At 47.2% G+C, this 24,827-nt stretch overlaps 1 protein-coding gene across 4 annotated transcripts in view; it reads right to left on the bottom strand.

Annotated features, from left to right (window-relative positions):
• CHD9 (chromodomain helicase DNA binding protein 9) overlaps positions 1 to 24,827 on the bottom strand; it is a 244,283-nt gene that overhangs the window by 212,764 nt on the left and 6,692 nt on the right. For 2 of the 4 annotated variants that reach the window (XM_059905417.1, XM_059905421.1), the window contains exon 1: positions 22,639 to 22,785. The exons of the other annotated variants lie outside the window; for them this stretch is intronic. The gene's annotated coding sequence lies outside the window, so the exon portion shown is untranslated. Of the gene's footprint in view, positions 1 to 22,638; positions 22,786 to 24,827 lie in introns of those variants that run through there. 4 annotated transcript variants of the gene reach the window in all.

Raw genomic sequence — 24,827 nt, 5'->3', positions numbered from 1 at the left:
CCAATAATTCTGTGCATTCCTGACCTCCACCCTCTTTCTACATCCCATTCCTTAGGGTGTTGTCCTTGCCTGGCTTACATGTGGATCTTCCTGCAAATTTCAGATTTGGAGTTCACGGTGGAGACAACGTGGAAACGCCACATCCCCCATACCACTTGCATTTCTTTTGTGCTTGTGAATCTTATACAAGAACAAAGGTTGAGTCTCTCAGAGACCTTCTGGAAAGGGGCAGATCCAGGTGTGGTGGGGCCTGAAGTGCATACAATACTGCGGGCTCGCTTTTAGGAAAGGAATACATAATTACAAATTAAAATTTAGGTACCAGGCCTTGGAATGCATGCAAATGAAGGGCCCTGAAACTTAAGCATTATTAGCTTCCTGGTAAATCCAGCTCTGCTCCTACAGTTACTAATTCCCTTCTTTCCCTCTTCCCTTCGTCTTTGCTTCCACCCGTGTCACTTGCACCTGCCCTGCCATCTAGCACCCACTGTGCCCCAGGCAGTAACTTCTTCCTAAGTTTACATTCTGATTAAAAAAATGGACTTTGCTCCAGTCTGCAGATTATTATCCAAATTATGATACAGGCACAGCTTTTCTTGATATGAAAGAATAAAATGATGTACAGTTAACCTGTGGGTGGTGTGTAATCATGCTACGTGGGGCTGTGCATTAGACTTGATAGACCACAATGTAGCTAGAAGCTACTGTTTTCTGTTTGCATTTGTGAACACACCCAGGGCCAGGCTCTTCTATGTCTGGGACATTCAGCAAATAAAATGATCCTCTCAGAAGGGGCTGGGGCTGGGTTTGGGGGTCCCTGGCGGTCCAGTGGTTAAGGCTCTGCCCTTTCACTACAGGGGGTGCGAGTTTGATCCCTGGTGGGGGGAGATCCTGCGTGCGGCAGGGCGCAGCCAAACAATTAAAAAAAAAAAACAAAAAGAAGAAGGAGGGAATGATACACCAATCTAGAGAAGAGAACATCGTATAGTTACGCATAATTATGCATGATTAATAGAATATTTTTACACATGTCATCTGACCTAACGCTCACACCATTTGATGTATGTAGTGTGGTTTTATTAAACCCCTGCGCCCGGTGACAGATTGGAGACTGAGGCCTACAGTGACTGAAGTTTGATTCTGAACCCTTCCCTGCTAATTTCCTTTCCCACAGCACCGCCCCCGTTATCCTCACATCCAGGGGACACAAAGAGTGCACAGGCCGCAACTGCACAAAGAACCCATAGACAAAGTAAGTCGAGGCTGTTTTGTGGGTGATCTGGGGACGGGAACTTGTTCCTGGTGGGTAGGGGTGGGGTGGAGCTATTTTCTCTGCTGGGATTATCCCGATGAGTCATCTAGGTTGAGCCCATGATTTGCATAGCTCCTCACCTCTCCCCTCCCCTGGACAGCAGTGTCACCCAGCCCTGGAGCCGGGATCGCATGTGCCCTTCACTGCCCTGCTTGTCCCTGGCAGCCTGCTCAGTCGGGGCCTGGCACGGAGCCACCGGCCTGGAGCAGGAGGGGAGGAAGCGTGTGTCTCCCAGTGGCTGTCAGCTTTCCCAGCTGACTCAACTCGACACCTCCCTCCCCCCCGCCGGGCACACAGCCTCCTATCTCTCCAGTTTTCAGGCTTGTCTGGTGGTTCTCAGTGGGGAGCACCCCCCCTCCTACTGCCCAGGGCGCCTGGTCTGCAGCCTGGGGCTGCCAGCAGCGGCACCTGGGCCCCCTGCCCGCTGGCCTGGCAGGCTCTCTCTCAGGACGGTTCAAACCTGCTGCAATGGAGAGTTCAGAATATGGGTCAAGGTGCTCTCGGCAGGGCCCCGGGGAGGATCACCTGACCGGGAGGTGGGTGACTCAGCGGGAAGGGAAGGGGTGTGGGCTGGAATCTGCTGGCCCACAGGGCCTGGAGGAGGAGGGCAAGTTGTCTCCATCTGGCTGCCTGCCAGGGGAGGAGGAAGAAGGAGACAGAAGGAAGGATAAAATGACCCCCGGTGACCCGACTAGGGTGGAGTCCGAATCCTCCCCAGAGCAGGCAGTCGCACTCATGGAGCTGAAGCCACTCCCAGGTCAAACTGCCACTGTGGCTGTAAAGACCTAATTAGCCGCCTCCCCTGCCCAAGTGGGAAATCAAAAGGACAGAAGCTCATCCCTCCAGACTCCATCCACCCAAGGCCCCTACAAGAAACCCAAGCCACCGGCCTAGCATGCAAAGGCAGCCGTCCCTCATAGAGGCGACTTGGTTTCTCCCCCAATTAATCCCGAATGTGAAAATTACTAACCCATTTTATTTTACATCTCCACGCGGCGGGGGCCTCCTTTCAAGGGCGTGGCAGGGGCTGCAGTTGCTGGAACAGCAGCTGCGCTGTCTGAGCCTCACTTCCTCTGGCTCCAGCTGCAGGTTCGTCAGGGCCAAGCAGGGAGTTTCCTCATTCTCTGGGCTTTCGGCTTTGCTAGGCGGCCACCCGCACCTACCAACCCCCGCAGCTGCTCGCCGCCCTCTGTGGGTAGCGAGTTTGGGACTCCCTGGTCCCATGAGTCAGAGCCAGGCTGGAGACAGACAGCAGGCTTCCTTTATTAAATCAGCCTCCTGCCCTGTACACCACAGAGGGAAGCTATAATTACTCGTTTGGCCTGGCTCTGAGAACTGAGCCACAAATGCTTGACTAGGAGGGATGGTTCCTGATTCCTGCATTTATCTAGTGCACCCCAGTTTGGAAATACAAACAACAGCCAGGGGTTCAAGCCTGTTACGCGTATGTCCGATGTTCTGCACACATAACAGCGTGCATTGGACCTGGACACTGATGGAGATTGCCAGAAAAATTGCTCTATTAATGCTGCCAGGAGTTTTTTGTTTTGTTTTGTTTTGTTTTGTTTTTTTAATGCATCCTGCCTTGTTGCCAGTCTCATTTGAGGCAGGCTGCTCATTGCTGATGTTGGTTTTTAAGAGATAAAGGAAAAGGCAACAAAACATTGTTTTGGATCCTCAGGACTGTTTTAGCCATCTGGCATAGAGACACAAAATCTCTGGCCTCCCAGGGCCTACAGAAATGTTTGAAACCTGAACCCTGAAAAAAACAGTTGGCTCTAAAAGAAAAAATAAAACCACCAAATCAAAATAATATAGCCAATCTTCATGAACTGTTCAATTTACTATTCATTGGCTTATTCAGTCATTCATTCACTCATTCATTCATTCTTGGAAGCATACATTTCTGCCATTCATTCACCAAAGATCTGCTGAGCAGTTTCTCTGGCCACGTATAGTTTCAGGCACTATAGTTTCAGGGCTACAGAAGTGCTAAACCAATTAAAGAAATAGACAGAACTAAGCAGACAAATATTCCTGCCTTTGTGGGTGAATAATGGACACAAAAATAAGCAAATTGTATGGTATGTTAGAGATAATAAGTGTGGTTGATAAGAGGAAAAAATAGAGCAGGGTTAGGGGAATTATTGGTAAAGGAGAAATTCATAAACATCTCATGACATTTAAGAACAATTTGTAGGTTAGAGTTCTCTCACAGCGAGAGTTCTCAAGTCTGCATAATAATTGCTGAGAAATTATAACCGATCATAAATTAAATGAGTTACATTTGACTGCAGTAAAATTATAAAAATCTTCTAAGCTTTGTTTATAACCAAAGCTTGGGTGCATGTTAAATATATCTGATAGGAGATAAAAAGTAAAAGTGCCAAGGCATCTGACCTTGCCTCTGGTTACCGGTAAGTAAAGGCACTTCGTTCAAGTATTATTGGATACCTATAATATAGTGGTTAAGGGCTTGGGTGTCAGATGCCAGGGTTCAGGTATGGTAAATGGCTCCATCATTTACTATTTGTATGATTCTGGGAAAGATATTTAATTTCAGTTCCCCCTCTTTTATAAGAGGGTAATATAGAACCTACCTTATAGGGTTTCTGAAATGATGAAACAAGATAATAAAAGTAAAGGTGTTAGTTAGGATAGCACCTGGCACTTAGTAAGTGCTCAATACCCGTTAATCTATTATTATCGTTGTTGTTAGGATGATGACAGTGATGATAACAGTGAGTTGCCAGGCACCGTGTTGGGTATTGGGGACCCACAGCTGAACGAGACAATGACATGGTCCCAACTGGGAGAGGCTTTGCAAGCATACTGTGCTTCATTAAATCTCATGGCCCCCTGGCAGGGTGATCTCCACTGCACCATTGATCACTGTTAACCATACTTGGATGGCCAATAAAAATGAACAGACCACAATGAGACACCATTTGATAACCTTTCAGTTGGAAGAAATTAAGAAGCCTGATAATGCCAAGTACTGCAGAGGATGTGGATCAATAGGGTCTTTACACGTTCATTGTTGGTGAGATGGTAAATGGGTACATTCACATTGTTTTTCAGGAGATGTGTGCAAGAATGTTCAGCTCAGCACGTTCAAAGTAGTGGAAAGCTGGTAACGACTCAAATGTTCATTGGCAGGAGAATAAATTAATACTTGTGAGGGCTCTCACCTTCTGAGATGGCCCACCCTCTCTGTCTGTGGAGTGTGCTTCTCGCAAGGCAGTTTTCGCCTTTTGAGATGGACCGCATTCTTTCTATGGAATGTGTATCTCTCTAAATAAATCCACTTCTTAGCTATCAAAAAAAAAAAAAAAAGAAAAGTACTCGTGGGATGCGATAGAGGACAAAGGGACCATACATAGCTCTATGCTACAATATGGATGAATTTTAGCAATATAATATTCTGAGGAAAAAGTATATTCCAGAAGACTACATACAGCAGAATATTCTCTTGAGCAAGGTAAAAACAAGATCTAAGCAATGCAACTTTTAGAAAAATATATTAAAATTAATTTTTAGAAAAGCAATGAATGGTAAAGTCAAGATTCAGGATGGGTGAGGGAGGCGAAGTGATGGGAAGGGCTGAAACACATAGGAAGAAGTGGGTGGTGGGTTCACAGGTGTTTACTGTATTATAAATAAATAAGTAAACATAAATAAATAATAAATAACCAGATGCATGCTGTGCAAGGTCCAAATGAAGACAAAAGAATGTCATGAATCAAAGATTATGAATGATCCTGTGTACTTGGATTCAATAAAAGAGAAAATGAAACTCTACTCTTGGGATGGGTGTGAAGCACACCTCAGAAGGGTGTGGGCTTGTCAAGACAGAGTGGATAAAGGACCCCGAAGAAGGGCAGGGGTGTGTGAGTTTCCATGAGGATTAGGCATTGACCTTGGAGGTGGGGGACCCTTCACCAGTCACGTGCTGCTGTGCCGGTTCAGAATTGTCACCTGCAGTCAGAGGGTAGGAGCAAGTGGTCACTGTGATGGGGGCAGCGAAATGTCCCCGGCAGAGCCCTGTTCAGGTCCTGGGTCTAAACACGTGGTGTCTGGCCCTCAGTGCCCTCTCCCTGGGGTCTCGGCCAGGCCTGCCCTGGATAGACTTCTAGTTCCTGTGCGTGTTGTTCTCTCTCTGCCCAGCCTGGCCCTGACTTGAGGGATGCTGGCTGTGTGCAGAGAACCCCGTTCCAGCTGGGAGTCCTGGCACCTCCCCAAGGAGATGCAATTTGGTCACTGAACCCACAGTCCTAGCCCTTCTCTCTCTTGCTCTGGGGGGAGCCCAGGGGGAAGTGCACTCAGACAGCTAAGATGCCTGCAGTCATGGCCAGGCCCATGGGTCACAGGCTGGATAGAGCAAGCACTTTTTCATTGATAAAAAGGCCCTGGAAGCTGGCACCAAGCAGAGAAAGCTTGTTAGGCCCAGGTGATTGACTTCACGGACAGAACTAACTGGGATTCTCAGAGGCGCACGGAGGGCGGTCCTGTTTCTCTTTTGTGCTACTGCTGGTGGGGTCAGGGCTTTCAAGTTCTGGGAGCTGCTCAAAAGCCCCTCACCCAGCCCCACGCCCCAGAACAATCACTGACACTTCAAGAGACTGGAATCAGGCTTCCCTGGTGGCGCAGTGGTTGGGAATCTGCCTACCAATGCAGGGGACACGGGTTCGAGTCCTGGTCTGGGAAGATCCCACATGCCACGGAGCGACTGGGCCGGTGAGCCACAATTGCTGAGCCTGCGCGTCTGGAGCCTGTGCTCCGCAACAAGAGAGGCTGCGATAGTGAGAGGCCCGCGCACCACGATGAAGAGTGGCCCCCGCTTGCCGCAACTAGAGAAAGCCCTCGCACAGAAATGAAGACCCAACACAGCCAAAAATAAATAAATAAATAAATAAATAAAATTTAAAAAAAAAAAATTAGAAAAAAAAAAAAGAGACTGGAATCAGAAAGACTCCAGATCAGGTTGTAGGTGGGCAGTTTCTAACTGTCTCATTAGTTTAATTCTCTAAACCTAAACAACGGGGACAATCATATGGCCATTGCCTGACTAAAAGGCATCAGTGAGGACCACGTGACATAACTGAGAACAAAGTGCTTATCAGACAGAAAGGTCCAATACATTTGTGTTAGAACACACACCCGTTGAGGGTGAGAACTGTGTCTGACTCCTTTTCTGCTGGACTCCCAGGATCAAGGACAGTGCCCGGCACGTAGTTAGTGCTCAATAAAAATACTTCTGGAATGAATGAATTGGAGTATTACGGATTAGAGTAAAACTAATGATGATGAGGATAATTCCTGACCATGATATGATAATTAATTTCATCTTAACTACATACCAGGCAAAATGCTAAAAGCTTTTCATTGATAGTTCCATTTAAGCTTCACAACAACCCAATGCAGGAGGTGCTAGTATTATTCCCATCCTGCAGGTCAGTTAATGTGATCCAGGGAAGTTAGTGATTTTCCCAAGGCCACACCCTGGTGGAACAGGTTATTACCCAAGTGACATATTTAGGGGGTTCAGAGAGGCTCGTTCCCCGGAAGTGGAACACAGGCAGCTTTGGTGCCTGAGAGGCCACCATGATGATCAGTGGATTTTGACACCTTGAATGCTGCAAGATTCCAGATGAAAGTGCAGACACCTCTGGAAAACAGTTAAACCTCAATGTCTAATCAGAGAATAACCTGGTTTATCTGTTTTCTTCCTAAGTGTAGATGGTAGGGTTCTCTTGCAGGGATGGGATTCAGGGGAGTTTCCCCGAGTGAGTGGTTATTACACATGGCAGACTGGAGGGCTGCTAGGAAGGGGGCTGAGAAAGGGTCCAAGATGCATGTTGGCTGTTCTGTTGAGAATTGGCCTAGGACTTCAGGAGGGCAAAAGGGTGTTTGGGTCCCCAAATTGCCTTTATGGGGTGTTTTTACAGAGCAGCTGGAAGAAGGCTATCTCAGAGATGGGTAGCAGTATTGGGGAATTATCATAGGAGCCTTGCTTTTATGTTTGAATTTTTTATAATAAGAATATATTCACTTACTACTCGTGTGGTTAAAAATATATTGAAATAAATGAAAAACTAAGTGAAGCGGGGGTGGAGGAAGGTTGAGAAAAGGTCATGGGTTGGCTCCTCCAAAGGAACGCAGCTTCCAAGACTGCAGAGCCCGCGCCAGGCTGCAGCTCTCCAGGGCTTGGCTGATTTACTGGAGATGAACGGCAGCCCCCAGCATTCCCAGGGCATGGCGGCCAGTGAGCCTGATCCACAGCTGGGGGGGGAAGTATTTGCCTTTGCAGTTGGCAGCATGTCTGTGCCTCTGAGCCTTCCTCATGAGAGACTCATTATGCAGTTTGGTCACATGCCCTATGCATTTTAATGAATGAGTCAGGGGACAGACTCAATTTGAAAGAGGAATCGAAGCTCTCTAGGCTGGGTGAAGGGCTCTCAAGGGATGCTCTCACAGCCTGCATTACAAGAAAAGGAAAGAAGGAAGCTATTTCCGTTTAGAAAAAGGAAAGGAAGGTCAGAAGGAAGGAAGGAAAGAAGGAAGGAGAGAGGAAGCAAGGAAGGGGGGGAGGCAGGAGGGAGGGAAGGAAGAAGAGAAAGAGGCAGAAAGAACGGTGTAGAGTTCAGAAAACAGTCCTGGAACAGATGCTGCTCACCAGACACTCCCTTGCTCTTTACCCTCCACTTATTTACTCAAAACATTTAGTGCTTTTTAAGTGTCAGCTACCATGTTAGGCAGGGGAGTTACAAGACAAATGAGATAGAGTCCTTGCCCCAAAGGTCTTTGCAAAAAACCAAATGGGTTTGGTCAAGTCAGAGCAACTACACAGGGGTCTAATTTGGGAGGTGGGGTGGGCAAAAGAAGGTCATGTTCACTCCCTTCCTGGGAAGGGAGGTCCCTTACTGATGGTCAAGGGTTATCATCTCTCCAGCGCTTTCCGCCTGCCAGACACGGGGTGAGCAGTCCATGGTGAGCATCTCACTGAATCCTGGCAATAATCCCACGAGGCAGATCCTGTTACTGTCACATTTTTTACAGAATAGGAAACCGAAGCAGAGTGAGCCGCCTGCCCAAGGTCACCCAGGGATTTGAACTCAGGTCTGTCTGACTCCAGAGCTCTTGGCAGTTCAGGTCTCTGCTGTCAGCCAACCACTGGATGGGGAATGCTGGGGAAGGCCTTTCCCTTCCCAGGCTCCCTTCCAAGAACACTCTGAACCCCCAGGAGGAAGAGGTTGGTGTGAATCCAGATGCAGTCAGCGCCAGGCAGCCTGGGAGTGGATCTGAAACCTCACTGAGCGAGGCTGTGTGTGAGACTCAAGAGCCCAAGGGCAGCGGGGAGAGGAAGGAAACGCAGCCTCACGGCGGTCAGTTGGGACGACATGCCCGTTCCCAGCCTCCACACCACAAAACACAGGGCAGCAGATGCTCGGCAAACGGGTGTGTGGGAGTGAGCCGTACCCTCAGATGGCAGGCGAGCAGGCAGTATCACTGAATTAGTCAACAAAGCCACCTCGGCTTTGAACTCTGAGCCAGGCTCTGCTGGAACAGGGCCTGGGGGGAGACGGGGGCTCTCACCACCGTGAAGAGGATGTCTGCCATCCCCCTGCCACCCCCAAGTGGGAGAACACAGCCTGGGAAGAAGGCAAGAACTGAAACGCCACGGCACACCCACATTCTCATGAATTTTTACAGCTGGAGAGAAAGAGCGATACACAAACATAGCAGGACACAGGGGCCCTGGGCTTCGTGCTGGAGACAGAAAAGCAAGGCCACCTGCCATGAACCTGGCCTGTACACAGAGACAGGCAGCTTTTACTGAGTGATTACTACATGCCAGGGCTGTCATACACATTCTCCCCCTGGACCCTACTGCTTCCTCGTGAGGGAGGTACTGTCATCATCCATTGTACCCAGGGGAGACTGATGCCCAGAGAGATGAATAACTTGCCACTGTCTGTTTTTCCCCACTTCTGGTTTCCATGAGAAGGGATTTTCCCTGAACACGCTTCTGGTCTTGACTCTCACTGCCCACGCCCATGGAATGACGTCTGACCGGAAGGCTTGGGAAGGCTACCCTCAACGTTCTGCTCTGCTCCCTCCTCCTTCCAGGCTGTTAGGAAGCCAGTTTGTCCTCACACTAAGCTACATCCCCCATGCTAGCTTTCGTGATAATTAAGGTGGCACCTTGGCTCTCTGCCATTCCTTTGTCTTTTTTATTCAGTGTGTTCAGAGCCTGGATGCAGAAGAGGGGTGCTGTTTTTTGGAAGGCTCTTTGGAGAGCCCAACAGCACTTAGGAGGATCCCAAGAGCTCTGGCCAAACCACCCCCATTTAACTGGGGATCCTGCTCTCTCTCCACATCTTGGCAAAGGACACTTTTGGCTCTGGGACCAATTTCCCTTGGGAGAAGTCAGCCTGGCAACAAACGTGGCCTTAGCCCTCCCCCCAACGTTTTTTGGACTGGCATCTTTTTTTTGGGACGAGGAAAACTAAGTCCTGTACCCAGTTTCTTGTTGTACAGGGAATTGGTCATGAGAGGGTATCCCTGGCGTGGCAGGGTCTTGGCCTGTGTACCAGCTCTCTCCCTTGCCACCTGCCAGGGCATCAGTGATGGGTACTTGACCCACCCAGACTGCTGCCAGTCTAGACTGCTTACTCTGCAACAAACCTGGGCAGCTGATCCAAACCCCCTGTCAGGCCCTGATTAACCTATACACTGTATACCCCAGTTTCCAGTTCCAGTGGATCTGCCAGGGGATTCAGAGACAGTTATGTTATGTGGCACTATCTGCCAAGCCCATATTACCTTGTTGTGTGACTGGGGGCAAAGTCCTGACCTGCTTTGTGCTCTGACTTCCTCATCTGTAGAAGGGGATAGTACCTGTCCTCCTGTCTGTCTCCCAGGACTGTTATGAGATCAAATATGTAGAACATATTTGAAAAAGAATAAAAATACTCCATGAGATAGAAGGGAATTTTTAAAAATCATTTTTATCAGCTTTGATAATGTGCCCAAAGACTTACGAAGCACCTATAGCGAACATATTCAGCTTTGTCACCAGTGCTGGGCCACCTTCGTTTTGGTGACCTTGCCCAACTCCCTCTGCAATTTCCCTCTAAGAATCACCCCTCCCCTTCCCCTCAGTCATACAGATCCAGGGACTCTGCCTACAAAAATGAGTGCATCTCATTTCTTTGGACAACAGTGATTGCTTCACAGATGGTCATGTGATCCCATGAGAATCAGTGAGACTTTTCCTAGGACTTTTGGAAAAGAGATTCTCTCTGGAGATCCTGAAAGGATACAGGGGCTAAAGCAGATGCTGTCATCTTGTTTACCACTTTAACGCAAAACTCAAGTTGAAACATAAAATATGGACCAAGAAGTAGAGAGAAACCAAGTCCTGATTTTGACATTAGAACCCCAAACCCAGCCAGGACCACCAGTGATAACGTGATTTATAATAAGCAATAGAAATATTTGGTCTTCCTCCATAGTTCTTGGCACGGAGGTCCTAAAACTCTTGGAATTTCCTTAATGAACAGAGCAGTAAAGGTGTCCTTTGTTATGTTCATAATGTGGCTTTTGGAAAGCACCTAAGGATGAGGGCTGGTTACCAGGAGAACCAAACAAGTGATCAGAAGGTTGGAACGTTCAGTCGCACCCTTGCTGACCTCCCGGGAGGGGTGAGGGCTGGAGATGGAGTTCAATCCCCAGTGGGCAATGACTTAATCCATCATGCCTATGTTATGAAGCCTCCATAAAACCCCAAAAGGACTATTTTCAGAGACCTTCTGGGTTGGTAAACACGTGATCTGGGGAGAGTAGTGGGCTGGGAGAGGGCATGGAAGCTCCGTCCCCTTTCCCCATACCTTGCCTCATGCATCTCTTCCATTTAGCTGTTCCTGAGTTATATCCTTTCATAATAAACTGGTAATCTAGTAAGTAAACTGTTTTTCTGAGTTCTGTGAGCCACTTTAGCAAATTAAAGGAACCCGAGGAAGAGGTTGAGGGAATCTCTGATTTACAGCTGATTGGTCAGAAGCATAGGTGATGACCTGGACTTGTAAATGGTGCCTGAAGCGAGGTGGGCTTGGAGTGAAGGGCAGTTGTGTAACCTGTGGGATCTGACAGGTATTTCCAGGTAGATGGGGTCAGAACTGAGCTGAACTGTAGGACACCCATCTGGCATCTCAGAGAATTCCTTGGTGTTGTGGGGATCACCCCCTCCAAACCACACACTGGAAAGTGGGTGCAGAACCCTCTCACCAGCCCTGGAATTCTCAGCTAAAGGTAAGGCGCCAAATTCCTTTTTTGTCCAAAGGCATCTTGGGTTGGATTTTCTGTCCCTGGTTACCAAGAGAATCCTAATGGATACAGTATTACCTCGTTTAATCTTTTCACCAACTCTGAGCTCAATACTGGAACCCCTAACTCTACAGATGAGGACGAGAAACAGGCACAGAGAAGTGATGTGATGTAAATGGTGCAGGCAGGATATGAACCTGGCCTCCTGGCCCCTGAAGCCTGCATTCTATCCACTCCGCAGGGGCTTGGGAATACACCTGAGTCTCATAGTCACCTCCGTCACAGACTTTAGTCAGCAGTAGAGCATCTGCTGGCAGAGGAGAGCCCTGATTCTCTTGCAGCCAGTGGCTAAAGGAGGACCTAATTCACTTGGTGTTCTCTGCCGCACGTGCCCTCTTCCTGGAAGAAAAACACCAATAGAGGAGGAGCTTAGTCAATTCCTGCAGGGTTTAAGCTTGATGTCAAGGGCCTGGAGAGCTTGGAATGGCCCAATATCTTCTCCTTCTAAGGATTGATGTTCAGTGTCTACCTTTTAGAGTTGTTTTTTTTTTTTTTTTTGGCCGCGTTGCAGGATCTTAGTTCCCTGACCAGTGATCGAACCCGTGCCCACTGCAGTGGAAGCGCAGACCCCTAACCACTGGACCACCAGGGATTCCCTAGAGTTCCACTCTTTTCTCGGAAGATACCAGAGTCTGGCAAAATGCAAATACCTCTCAGGCCTCCAGGGCTTACAACCTGAGCTGCTATCAGTGGTGACAGTTTTGTAGGAATAATGGCTTTGAGAGGGGTTTAGGGTACCAGGTGCATGGTCGGGCTGGTAATGGTGGCACTCTGGAAGAGGAAAAGGGTGCAGAAAGGGACATCTGAGAATTGGATACGTTTCAGTTGGTTAAGGGAGCAGGTCATCCATGTAAGTTTGATAATGGGATCAAATAATACGCTATCTGGGATTTGCTGCAAAGTAACAGGGGGATGGGGAAAGTAGGTGGAAATATAGATGAAATAAGATATATACACTAATATGTATAAAATAGATAACTAATGAGAACCTGTTGTATAGCACAGGGAACTCTACTTCACTTCGCTGTACAGTAGAAACTAACACAACATTGTAAAACAACTATACCCCACCCCCCAAAAAAAAGATTGGCCATTAGTTGATCATTGTTGAAGCGAGGTTACCAGTACATGAGGGTTTATTCTGTCTACATGAGCATATGTTTGAAATATTCCATAGTAATATTTTAAAGTATAATGAATAATTTAAAAAACATGTTTTGTGCTTTATTCTTTATATCTTGTATGCACCTCACAAATGGTTTTTTTCCCATTTTAAAGATGGTAAAACTGAGGCTCAGACAGTTTAAGTCACTTATGCAAGGTGGAATTGAGAGCTAAACCCAGGCTTTCCAACTCCTGTATTCCAAGGTTAGTCTGGGGCAGAGGGCAGCAGAGGCAAGTTGGCAGCCCCTGCTTGACGGGGGCTGACAGGCAAGGACGGGAACTAGGTGAGCCAGTCTTGTCCACACCCAAGTCTTGCCGAGAGGCAACCCAGTCTGTGTGTAACTGGTGTGGCGAAGACCCCGGCAGGGCCTCACGGAGTCACTGAGCGCACAGTGGAAAGCTCCTGGCCACTGATTTCACATGCTTCTCGGTAGTTAAGAAAACATTGAGTCCAGCACAGCAGGCTCTGGCTCTGGACCCTTTCATGGGCATCCTGAGGACTGCTGCCTGAACATCTGGGTCTGATAAAGCCCACGTGGGCTTGCCTGCCGCCTTTGCCATAGCTATTTCCGCACGTACCCTTGAAGCTCTGTGCGTGTGGCGGGTCTTTTCTTTTCTTTCCTCCCAAACATATGGATTCCCAGCTCCTATTTCAAACTCAAATACTCCTCTGCTATAAACTCCCCAAAGCTCTCAATTTCCTTTTTCCATTGCTCATTCTTTCCTGAAGTGCATGAAAAAGCCTCTCTTAGCTCTGTTCCAATTTCCTTGTTTATGAAAGAAGGGCAAGGAGAACAGTGATTTCAATGATCAAAGTTAAGCAAGCCCTGATTCCTTCCTTAGGAGAACACACCTCAATGACCTGGGAGATCCCAACTTACCAGGTATGAAAACAAATCACAGGAAAGCCCTGACTCCCCCCAAAACACTCATCCTGCAGGAGGCCTGATACAGTGCCAGCTGCTTCCTTTATCTGGCTGAAACATCCTCTTTGAAAACCACTAATGGAATAGAAAGAAGAAAAGAAACGGGCATGATTCCCAGAAGGTTACTGCTAGAGTGGGAATCTGAGAATCAGTGTTATCTGGGAAGGGAAGAACAGGTCCTTGCCTGCTCCTTAGCCTGTGGCCTTGTGTTTCTTCATGATGATGGCAACTTACAACTTAGAGGCAGAAAGAACCCGGTCCTCAGCACTGAAACACTGGACACATCAGCACCAACAGGGTGAGGGAGGAAAAGGGACTCAGTGCATCATGAAGCACCTGGGGGACAGAAGGTTCCCCACCCAGGGAGAGACCCTCAGGTGCCTTCAGGGGCCCAGCAGGTAACACAATGATAAAAGGCAGTGGACACTGGTTTCAGCCTGGAGGAGCCCTGGGTAGTAGCAGCGGGGCCTGGAGACAGCAAGTCCTCTCTGGAGGCGGCAGCAGCCATTCACCTCTGGCTGGTTATTCTTGTGGAAGAACGTGAGCCTGGTGTTGCCAGATCTTCCATTTTTCCAAAGACGTGGAGATCTGGATTTTACATGAAGTCTCCCAGTTTGGGAACTGATTTTGATGGAAAATATTGCAAAGGCTGACGTTATGAGCTCAATAAGATCTGTCTCGCAGTGCGAGTTCACCCAAGCACCCCTGGTTTGCAGCCCAGACCTAGTAACTGGTCCTCTACACCTGCAGTGTGGTCGGCAGCGCTGGGAGAAGTAGCCAGGAGGAGGTCAGAGGCAGCCACGGGGCAAAGGGCATCGCCGGGCACAGGAAGGAGGTAGCCCTGCCTGCTGTTCCCGGGCTCATAAAACAGTCGCAGGCTTCTGTCATGTTACCACACTGGATCTGCTACCAGTTAGGTCCTTACCAACAACGCTCCCATCTCCTTTAGAAATTCTCCTCCTCCCCAAGGCAGTTCATGTGGCCAGCTCAGAACTCTTTCTTTGGCGGAGGCAAGTCGACACTTCAGCCTCTGACCGCATTCAAGATAACCTTCAAGACAACTTAAAATTCACCTGCCCGTGGAAGAAGCAAGTGACACCTTCCTTTCTCTCAGGCTTGACAAAACCATGACCAGCAACTCTGCATCCTTAAGGAGCTCTTTCTTTCCCCCAAAAAGTCACATTGTGCTTTGAGGACAACTTCTGTTCCTCATCTCTGTGAGAGAGAAAAGAGGCACAGAGCTGGGAGCTATTTGCCCAAAGACACATCTGGGAGGACTCCTAATAGCTGGCAGAAACATGCGCTAAGCTATTTTTTTAAAAAAGTGCAGGTGTCTTCCTGATTTGTACATAATAACGGTAAGTAGAATTTCCTCACAATGGGATGGTGCAGTAATCTAGAAGGCAGAGAGAGATGAGAAAAGCTTTTAGGCATGGGAATTCCCTGGTGGTTAGGACTCCGTGCTTCCACTACAGCGGCCCGGGTTCAATCCCTGGTTGGGGAACGAAGATTCCACACGCTTCGGGGTGTGGCCAAAAAAAAAGAAGGAAAAAAAAAAAAAAAAAGGTACGATCATGGAATCTCTTTCTCTGGCATTACCTTTACTCTACCAGGTAGGTTCTTTTATTCTTGCAATTCCCTGTATACAGGGAATGAGAAAGATGCGTGGGAGGAGATGACAAGAGAGAGTTTCAGAGCAAGGGAAAGTACATTGCACAGGCGATTGCCTGCAGCAGGGTGTGCGTGTGAATCTCTGGCGTCTGCATGCAAGCCATTCTGGTAGAAGGAGAAGTGTTGTTTCTATACTTCAGTAAACACAGTACCCTCCTAAGAGTACCTTCATGACTCCTGTCTCTCTCTCTCTCATCTCACCAATAACACTGTTGCTATTCATCTAATCAATATATATTTATTGAGCACCTTCTCGGTATCTGGCACTGTGATATGCGCTGAGATTACATGGATGAACAAGAAAGACACAGTCCTTGTCCTCAGGGGACCCACAGTTTATGAGGGAATCAGACAAGTGAATGGGAAGATGCCATACAGTGGGGTAAGCCCTCAGATGGGGGAAGTGGGCGTGGAGAGGGCACGGAGGAGGAAGCGTGACCTGACAGGCTGCGGGAGGAGTGGGGGAACGTATTCTGGGAGAAGTGAGGTATAGGCTGAGATCTGAAGGATGAGTTGGAACGAGACAAGGAAAAGGGAAGGGGAGCATTTCAGGCAGAGGAAACAGCATGGGCAGAGATCTGGAGGTCAGATTCTCCCTAGCACTGGATGAAAAGCTACAGTTTGAGCTAAGGCAAGTTCCATCCTGGGGAGGGTTGCAGGGGAGTTCTGGAGCCAAGTATGGGACCAACGTGACACTGGTCATAAGCCAACCTTAAAAATCATTGTTCTCTGATTTAAACTGCTCAGTTAAAAGCATTTAAAATGGTCTCCAGTCCTTAGGGTGCTCAGAATATAGGATGGAGAGCTAAGTGCTCAGGGGACACTAGAATATAGTCCCTCCTCCTGAGGAAGGACACAAATACTCAGGGTAAAGCACAGACCTGAGAAAAACTGACTTTTTAATTCTAGTTTACAACAGAGGACAGAGAAAAGTCATACTTTTGTCCTCTCTCTCTCTCTTTCACACACACACACACACACACACACACACACACACACACACAAAAGCACTCTCCTGGTGAGTTAGGCAGGTTAGATTTTTTTATGTTATTTTTTACAGAGGAGGAAACTGAGTCTCAAGGAGGCAAAGCATCCAAGGTTATTGGCTCATTCATTCATTCACTGACTCAACAACCATTAGTGGAGCACATGCTGCCAGCAGGCTTGCACACAGCGGTGAATGACACACATACTCCCTACTCATGGGAGCCAGGGTTCTAACCCATTTCTTCCGATTCCCACCCCAGTGCTCCATCCAATACACTGAACTGCAGATGGATACGTGTTCTCTGGTGCAACACGCCAGTGGACGGGTATTTACGGTCCTGTGCCCTGTCTTTGTCAGCACTACCCCCAGTCCCAAACATAACATCGAGGCAAAAACAGCATAGTTGCTATGCCAATGTATCTTCAAGGCAAGGTGCAGACCCAGATTTTCCCTGTAAGTCCCTCTTGTATAGAAACTGTACCAACCAAAGGTTGTCCTGGCCCTGGTGGTCTTTGAGTCACTGGGAAATTTCCCATTGCACCTCCAACCCCTGTACTAGCCCAAAGCGAAGGCTTTTAAACCCTCACCTTTTGCAAGTCTTCCCTCTAAACACTGTCCCATGGAAGTCAGGATGGGATAAAGGTTCTTTCAAAGCAAACTGGGGAAGACTGAGGGGGAGGAGAAAGCAGGGAGTGAGCAAGGGAAGAGGAGACACCAGGCCCACTCTGCTTCCCGCACAATTGTGCTGTGAGCCAAATCTGGCCAAGGTCGGAGAGGACTGGCAAAACCCAACCAGACAGACATCCCTCAGAGATGCCTGGGAGAGGCTGGTGTATCTCCCCAGAGCCTGGGCAATGTTATTTCCTGGGGCGAAGCAAGTCCCAAAGGATGAAAGCTGATGACTGAATGTCTGGGGCAGGGTGGGAGGCTTTGCCAGGAGGTGGAGGTGGAGTGGTGGAAAGGGAGGAGGGGTGAAGACTTGGCTGGTTTTGCACAGACACATCTCTTCATTTTTCCAGACTGGAAAAAGCTGTTTGCACTGTGCACATTTGCAGAGAGTCACAGTATTTACTACGCTTCCTGGCTCGACAGATTTCTTTCTGTCATTCAGTCAAACGCAGCTTGTATTTTTCATAGCCAGAGCCGAACAGACCGTGGAGGCTCTTCCCCCACGTTGTGTTCAAAAACACAGCACGAGTGACTCAAAAAGTCCGGCTCACGTGGGCAGCGGGAGCGGGTGGTGGTAGCATGTTGTAGAGATAAAGACCCATGTTTAGAAAAACACTGTCTTCCCCTTGGAGGGGTTTAATGACGCTCCTTGTTTTTCCGGCACACATTGTTTTTTGAGCAGCCGGAAGAACCAATTGCTGTACTAGAAACTGATTCCTGCCCTTTGCATGTGACTCTCGGTTATCCATACTGACAGCGGTGGGTAGTTCAGGGGAGTGGGATAATTTTTAAAAGTGGTTAATAATAATATAGAAAATCCTTTCTTGCCAAAATCTGCCTATCCAGGGAAAGTTATCGGTTGAACCACTGTATGCTTGCTAAGACATTAATTCAATCCAACAAACATTAACTGAGCATGCCCCATGTGCACGGTATGGTGACAGGGGTGGAAGTGTCCAAGCTGACCACAACCTAACATGCACTTTACCTTTTTAATAGAAAACGGCGTGTGAGCCCAACGGCATTCACAGCCAATGGTGGAATTCCAGGCACTAGGGATGGGCCAGGTCAGTAAGGAAAGTCTGTGGGGGGTAGGAGAGGGAAGAGCTATCCCAAACCCCTTCACATCATACTCCTAGGTTCCTGTATGTGTAATACCAGCCAAGCCACCACACTGGGAGTGTAGTCATCAAATCTTGCTCAAAACCTCAGAGTCATGCTGCCCGAGAGTCAGAGAGTGGGTGCCTCATCTTCAGAGAGGACATAACGACATATTCAGGCAACCTCTGACCTCGCCAGCCAGGGGAAAGGTAAATAAACAGATACCCTTGATGACACAGGATAGCATCACCTGATGCAATGGAACAGAGCCTCTAACTTCGTCCTCTTCTTGGGTTGGCAAAGCACTGAGTCCTCTTGCACTAATTTAAAGAGAGAAAGGGCCCACCCAGACTTCTCCTCAAACCTGCTTTTGAGCCAGGAGCCTTGGGACTTGGAGGGGTGGAGGCAGGCGGAGGAAAGTAGGGCAGGGTTTTTAGGGGACCAAGGGAGTCAGGGGAGCTAGGAATTCTGTACAGTCCAAGTTGACGATGCCAGATGTAGCTCAATTTTTTTTTTCTTTTAAAAGACTATTATGGGTTTCCTTTCCAAAGTGGAAATGCAGGGATGGAAAAATGAGTTTCAGTTGCTATGGAAATAGGAGTTGGCTGGGCCTGTAGGAGCAGCAGCTGGAGTAGAGCTAGTGGCCGGGAACCTGGCCCCATGACAGAGGGAGCTTCCGGCTGGGGATAAGACAACAACAGGCTTTAGCAGGAAGGAGAAGGAGGAAAGATGAGAGAAAAGGAGACAGAGACTGTGTCTCCAGACATCGCAGCCTATGAATTCTGCAGACATTAGCAGGGATACAGAATGGGGTTTGTGTGTGCATGAGTGTGAGTGGCTGTGTTGTATGTGCATCCCCACAGGCCAAAAAAAATGAGAAGCAAAATAAATCCAATGCCTGAAACAGAATGGCCGAGAAAGCCCTAAGACAGCTGAATGACTGAAGAGGAGAGGCCTGCCATTTAGGAGCCTTCCAGGAGGTTGTGGGAAATGCCTGAACAGGGACTGGCCCTCACATGCTGTGCTCCCTCACCTTTTGTCCTCACACAACTCCTCAAATTGAAACTGGTGTGGGCCAGCAACACAGCCGACAAAATCCCCACAGGGTTAGCAAGACTACGGGTGTCGGTAAGCTGGTTGTTCTATTTCATCTGCACCTCTCGGTGACTGTTTTTGTTCCGGGTAGAAAGTATCCATGACCCTGGGACTCTGGGGTCTTCTAGCCTGAGGCTTTGAAGGGGTCTGGATGTTCTCAACATCACATTCTGGGGAGATGCTTTGATTAGGCCTATGGTGACTTTAGGCCTTTGCTGGATCCCTCAGCAGGGCCCATCTGAGAGAATATTATGCCATTCCCACTCCTACCCCAGTAACAGGAACCACCCAGGCCCTCTCCTCCCATCACGTGGTGGTAAGTAGACAGGGAGACCTCACATTTAGGAAGGGACTCCAAGTTAGGCTTTTGACACAATATAATCCTATCACTCTTTCTATATATGCTGCCCTGAGAAACACTGAGAGGATCATACAGTTTAAATGGACCACCACTCCGGTATCTTGTTTTGTATTTCTTCATTTTGCAATATATCAGGAGCCTCAAAATGTAGAAGTGAGCACAAAAAAGAATAAAATACTTAGGACTAAACTTAACCAAGGAGGTGAAAGACTTGTACACTGAAAAATGCAAAACATTACTGAAAGAAATTAAAGAAGATACAAATAAATGGAAAGACATCCCATGTTCATGGATTAATATTAAGATGACACTACTACTCAAAGTGATCTACAGATTCAGTGCAATCTCTACCAAAATCCCAATGATGTTTTTTGCAGAAATAAAAAAATCCATACTAAAATTCATAAGGACTCTCAAGGAACCCCAAAGAGCCAAAATGATCTTGAAAAAGAACAAAGCTGAAGAACTCAAACTTTATGACTTCAAAACTTATTACAAAGGTACAGTAATCAAAACAATATGCTACTGGTATACAGACAGACATATAAACTAGTGGAATAGAATAGAGAGCCTAGAAATAAACCCTCACATATATAGTCAAATGACCATTATGACCTTATTTCAACAAGGTGCCAAAACAATTCAATGGGGAAAGGACAGTCTTTTCAACAAAGGGTGTTGGGAAAACTAGATATCCAAGTGCAAAAGAATGAAGCTGGACCTTCACTTTATGCCATATACAAAAATTACCTAAAATGGATCAAAAACCTAAACATAGGTTCTAAAACTGTAAACTCTTATGAGAAAACATGAAAAAAAAAGCCTCATGTCATTGGAATTGGCAATGAGTCCTTGGACATGACAACAAAAGCACAGGCAACAAAAGAAAAAATAGGTAAACTGAACTTCATCAAAAGTAAAAACTTCTGTTTATCAAAGGACACTACTAACAGAGTGAAAAGGCAGACTGGGGGAAAATATTTGCAAATCACATATCTGATATGGGATTAATATCCAGAATACACACAGAACTCCTGACTCAAAACAACAAAAAACTCAAACTGATTAAAAATTGGGCAAAAGATTTGAAGAGACATTTCTTCAAAGAAGATATTCAAATGACCAATAAGCATATGAAAAGATGCTCAACATCCCTAATCATTAGGAAAATGCAAATCAAATCCACAATGAGGGCTTCCCTGGTGGCGCAGTGGTTGAGAATCTGCCTGCTAATGCAGGGGACACAGGTTCGAGCCCTGGTCTGGGAAGATCCCACATGCCGCGGAGCAACTAGGCCCGTGAGCCACAACTACTGAGCCTGCGCGTCTGGAGCCTGTGTTCTGCAACAAGAGAGAGGCCACGATAGTGAGAGGCCCGCGCACCGTGATGAAGAGTGGCCCCCGCTTGCCGCAACTAGAGGAAGCCCTCGCACAGAAACAAAGACCCAACACAGCCAAAAATAAATAAATAAATAAATAAATAATTAAAAAAAAAAAATCCACAATGAGATCCTATTAGAATGACTATTAATGAAAAAACAAACAAACAAACAAAACAAAGTAACAAGTGTTGGCAAGGATGTGGGGAAATAGGAACCTTTGCCCATTGCTTGTGGGAACGTAAAAAGGTGCAGCCACTATAGAAAATGGTAGGCGATTCCTTCTTTCCTTCCTTCCTTCCTTCCTTCATTCATTCATTTATTTATTTATTACTTTTGGTCGTGCTGTGCAGCCTGCGGGATCTTAGTTCCCCGACCAGGGATTGAACCTATGCCCCCTGCCTTGGGAGCGCAGAGTCTTAAACACTGGACCGCCAGGGGAATCCCAGCAATTCCTCAAAAGATAAAATAGAGAGTTACTTTATGATCCACTCTGGGTATATACCCCAAAGAATTAAAAGCAGAAATATTTGTACATCCATGTTCATAGCCATATTATTCATAATAGCCAAAAGGTGGAAGCAACCCAAACGTCCATCAACAGATAAATGGATAAACCAAATGCTGTATATGCATACAACAGAATATAATTCAGCCTTAAAAAGGAAGGAAATCCTGACATATGCTACAACATGAATGAACCTTAAAGACATTATACGAAGTGAAATAAGCCAGTCACATAAGGACAACGATTGAATGATCCATCCTTACATGTAAGGTACCTAGAGTTGTCAAAATCATAGAGACAGAAAGTGGAATGGTGGTTGTCAGAGGCTGTAGGAAGGAGAAAATGGGGAGGAAATTAAAATTAATTAAACAATTAAACCCATTGTTTAATGACTATGGAGTTTCCATTTAGGAAGATGAAAAAGTTCTGAAACCACCTGGAGATGGATTGTGGTGATGGCTGGTTTTATAACAACGTAAATGTACTTAACACCACCGAACTGCACACTTTAAAATGGTTAAAATGGGGGCTTCCCTGGTGGCGCAGTGATTAAGAATCCACGTGCCAACGCAGCGGACACGGGTTCGAGCCCTGGTCTGGGAAGATCCCACACGCCGCGGAGCAACTAAGCCCTTGCGCCACAACTACTGAACCTGCGCTCTAGAGTCTGTGAGCCACAACTACTGAGCCCGCGTGCCACAGCTACTGAAGCCGGTGTGCCCTAGAGCCCGTGCTCTGCAACAAGAGAAGTCCCCGCAATGAGAAGCCCATGCACCGCAACGAAGAGTAGCCCCCGCTCGCCACAACCAGAGAAAAGCCCGAGCGCAGCAACAAAGACCCAATGCAGCCAAAAATAAAATAAATTTTAAAAAAAATTAAAAAAAATAAATTAAATGGTTAAAATGGTAAATTTTATGCCCTGCATATTTTACCATAATTAAAAATATACATATACAGGTACTTAAAAGTGGAAGTGACCTCGGGTCAGCATCTCGACCTCTGAGGAGTCCAGTTAGGCCCAGTAAGCACCGAGGAAATGGCCCTTCCCCTACTTCTTCTGTCTTGTCAAAACTTACCACAGGCGCAGACAAGACAGGCTGGTGTGGGAGCCCACAGTGCGCAGGCGGAAGAAAAAGATGAACACAGACAAGGATTGCTGAGGAGCACGCAGGGTCTAAAGTGATAAGGGCTTTCGGGCAGGAGAGGACACAGCTGCCAGGAGCTCTGGCGGTTCAGTGGAGGAGGGAGGCGGGACTTCTTGCTTGGCTGCTGAGCGGAGTCACAGAGGAAGTGGTGTTTAAGGGGGGTTTGAGGGAGTGAGGACGTGCAGCTGTGTGAATTGGTGGAGGGCATCTAGGTGAGTTGTTTGTTTGGCAGGCGTGTGGTGTGACTGAGAGGCGGAAGTTGGGAGAGGAGGCTGGGTCGGCAGGGAGGGGAGGCGACCTGGGAGAAGGGTACCCCTTGCAGGAACTCCTCTTCCACACCAGCCTGTGGTCTTGGAAGGGAAGCACTGTAAAGGCATACTTGGCCTTGATTTGTAACCTTCTGGAGCCAGACGCAGACGGATTGTGAACTGACAATAATAACAATTTCTAGCGACAGAGTGCTTACTAAATGCATCTTAATAACCCTAAGCGGCAGGTAGCAATCTCAGCTCCACTTTCAGCTGGGAAAACCGACGCCCCAGTGATAAAGCAACCTGTCAAGAGAGTGCACACGTGCACACACACACACACACAGCCAGTTAGTGGTGGGGCTGGAGTGTGAACCCAGGCCTACATGGGTCCCAAACTGGAATACATATAAGAAAGCCCTCAGGAGCTAGTTTAAAAACATAAATTCCATTCCCAGTAGCCAAAGCTGGAATAATTTGGGCCACGAAACAAAGTAGTATTGGATTATAGCCTGGAGTATAAAATAAAATCCACAAGTCCATACTATTACAAATTAAAAAAATAATTAATCAGTGAGAGAGAAGAGCCCAACCTCCCATGAAGAATTCTAAATAAATTATGTAGACACACGACCCTAAAGTACGGGGGACAGACCGTCCACTCCCTTAAGCATGGGCTGCACATAATAATCTTCCTGGACTTCCCTGGCAGTCCAGTAGTTAAGACTCTGCGCTTCCAGTGCAGGGGGTGCAGGTTCAATCCCTGGTCGGGGAACTAAGATCCCACATGGTGCACAGTGCAGCAAAAAAAAAAACAAAAAACAAAAACAAAACAAAAAAAACACAAAAACTTCCTTCCAAGAGAACAGTATGGAACAGGGGAAACAGAGCAACTTCACAGAGAAACCTAACAAATGCTACCTCAGCCAGGTGATCCAGGGTAGTAGCAGCAGTGGTAAGTCATGTTGATATTACGGACACGTCATGTGATGTGATGAAAAAAGGCACTTTATTTTTGTGGTCTTCCTCTCCAAAACCCATAACCCTAGTCCAACCATGAGAAAAATATCACACAAATTCCAATAGCAGGGTATGCTACAGTACATCTGACTGGTACCCCTCAAAACTGGTAAGGTCATCCAAAACAGAGGAGTTCTGAAACATTGTCACAGCCAACAAGAGCCTAAGGAGACATGACAACTAAATGCAATGTAGGACACTGGACAAGATCCTGGAATAGAAAAAGGACATTAGGTGAACACTGAGAAAATCTAAATAAACTATGGGCTTGCGTTATTAATAATGTATCAGTATGCTTCATTAATTGTAACAAATGGACTATGGGTTAACAAACGGTTAGTAGGGGGACCTGGGTGTGGGGTATATGGGAACTCTCTGTACTATCGTCTCAATTTCTCTGTAAATCTAAACTGGTCTAAAAAAATAAAGTCTATTAAAAACAAACAAATTCCTGGGTTGACCCTCAGAACCCCTGGCCTTCTGGTGCGCATTTGCACAGCTGCAGCAGAGCTGTGAATAAAGCCAGGCGCACCAGCTCCCTGATGACAGACTGAAGAGAAGCAGCAGAGAGAGCAGAATCTGCAGGGAGGGAGACAGTTCACTCCGAGGACACTGCATGCCTCTCCTCCATCAGACTCCTCGAGGTTAGGGCCTGTGCCTCTCTCATTAGACTGGCAGCCTTCCTCATGTGAGAAGTGGATCTCCCCTGTCCGACTGGGCAGCCCCTGAGGGGCAGGGCCCACTTTTCCTCTTGAGGAGCTCAAGGAGGCCCTTCTCAGTAGCCCCAGGAGCCACAAATTCTCTATATGCATTTTATCTTCCTTTATGTAAGTCAAGGTTCTTTATATGAGT

The sequence above is a fragment of the Balaenoptera ricei genome, chromosome 19 (genome assembly GCF_028023285.1).
Source record: "Balaenoptera ricei isolate mBalRic1 chromosome 19, mBalRic1.hap2, whole genome shotgun sequence".
Taxonomy (NCBI): Eukaryota; Metazoa; Chordata; class Mammalia; order Artiodactyla; family Balaenopteridae; genus Balaenoptera; species Balaenoptera ricei.
The sequence above is the reverse complement of the archived record's forward strand: the minus strand, read 5'-3'. Positions and strand labels throughout refer to the sequence as shown.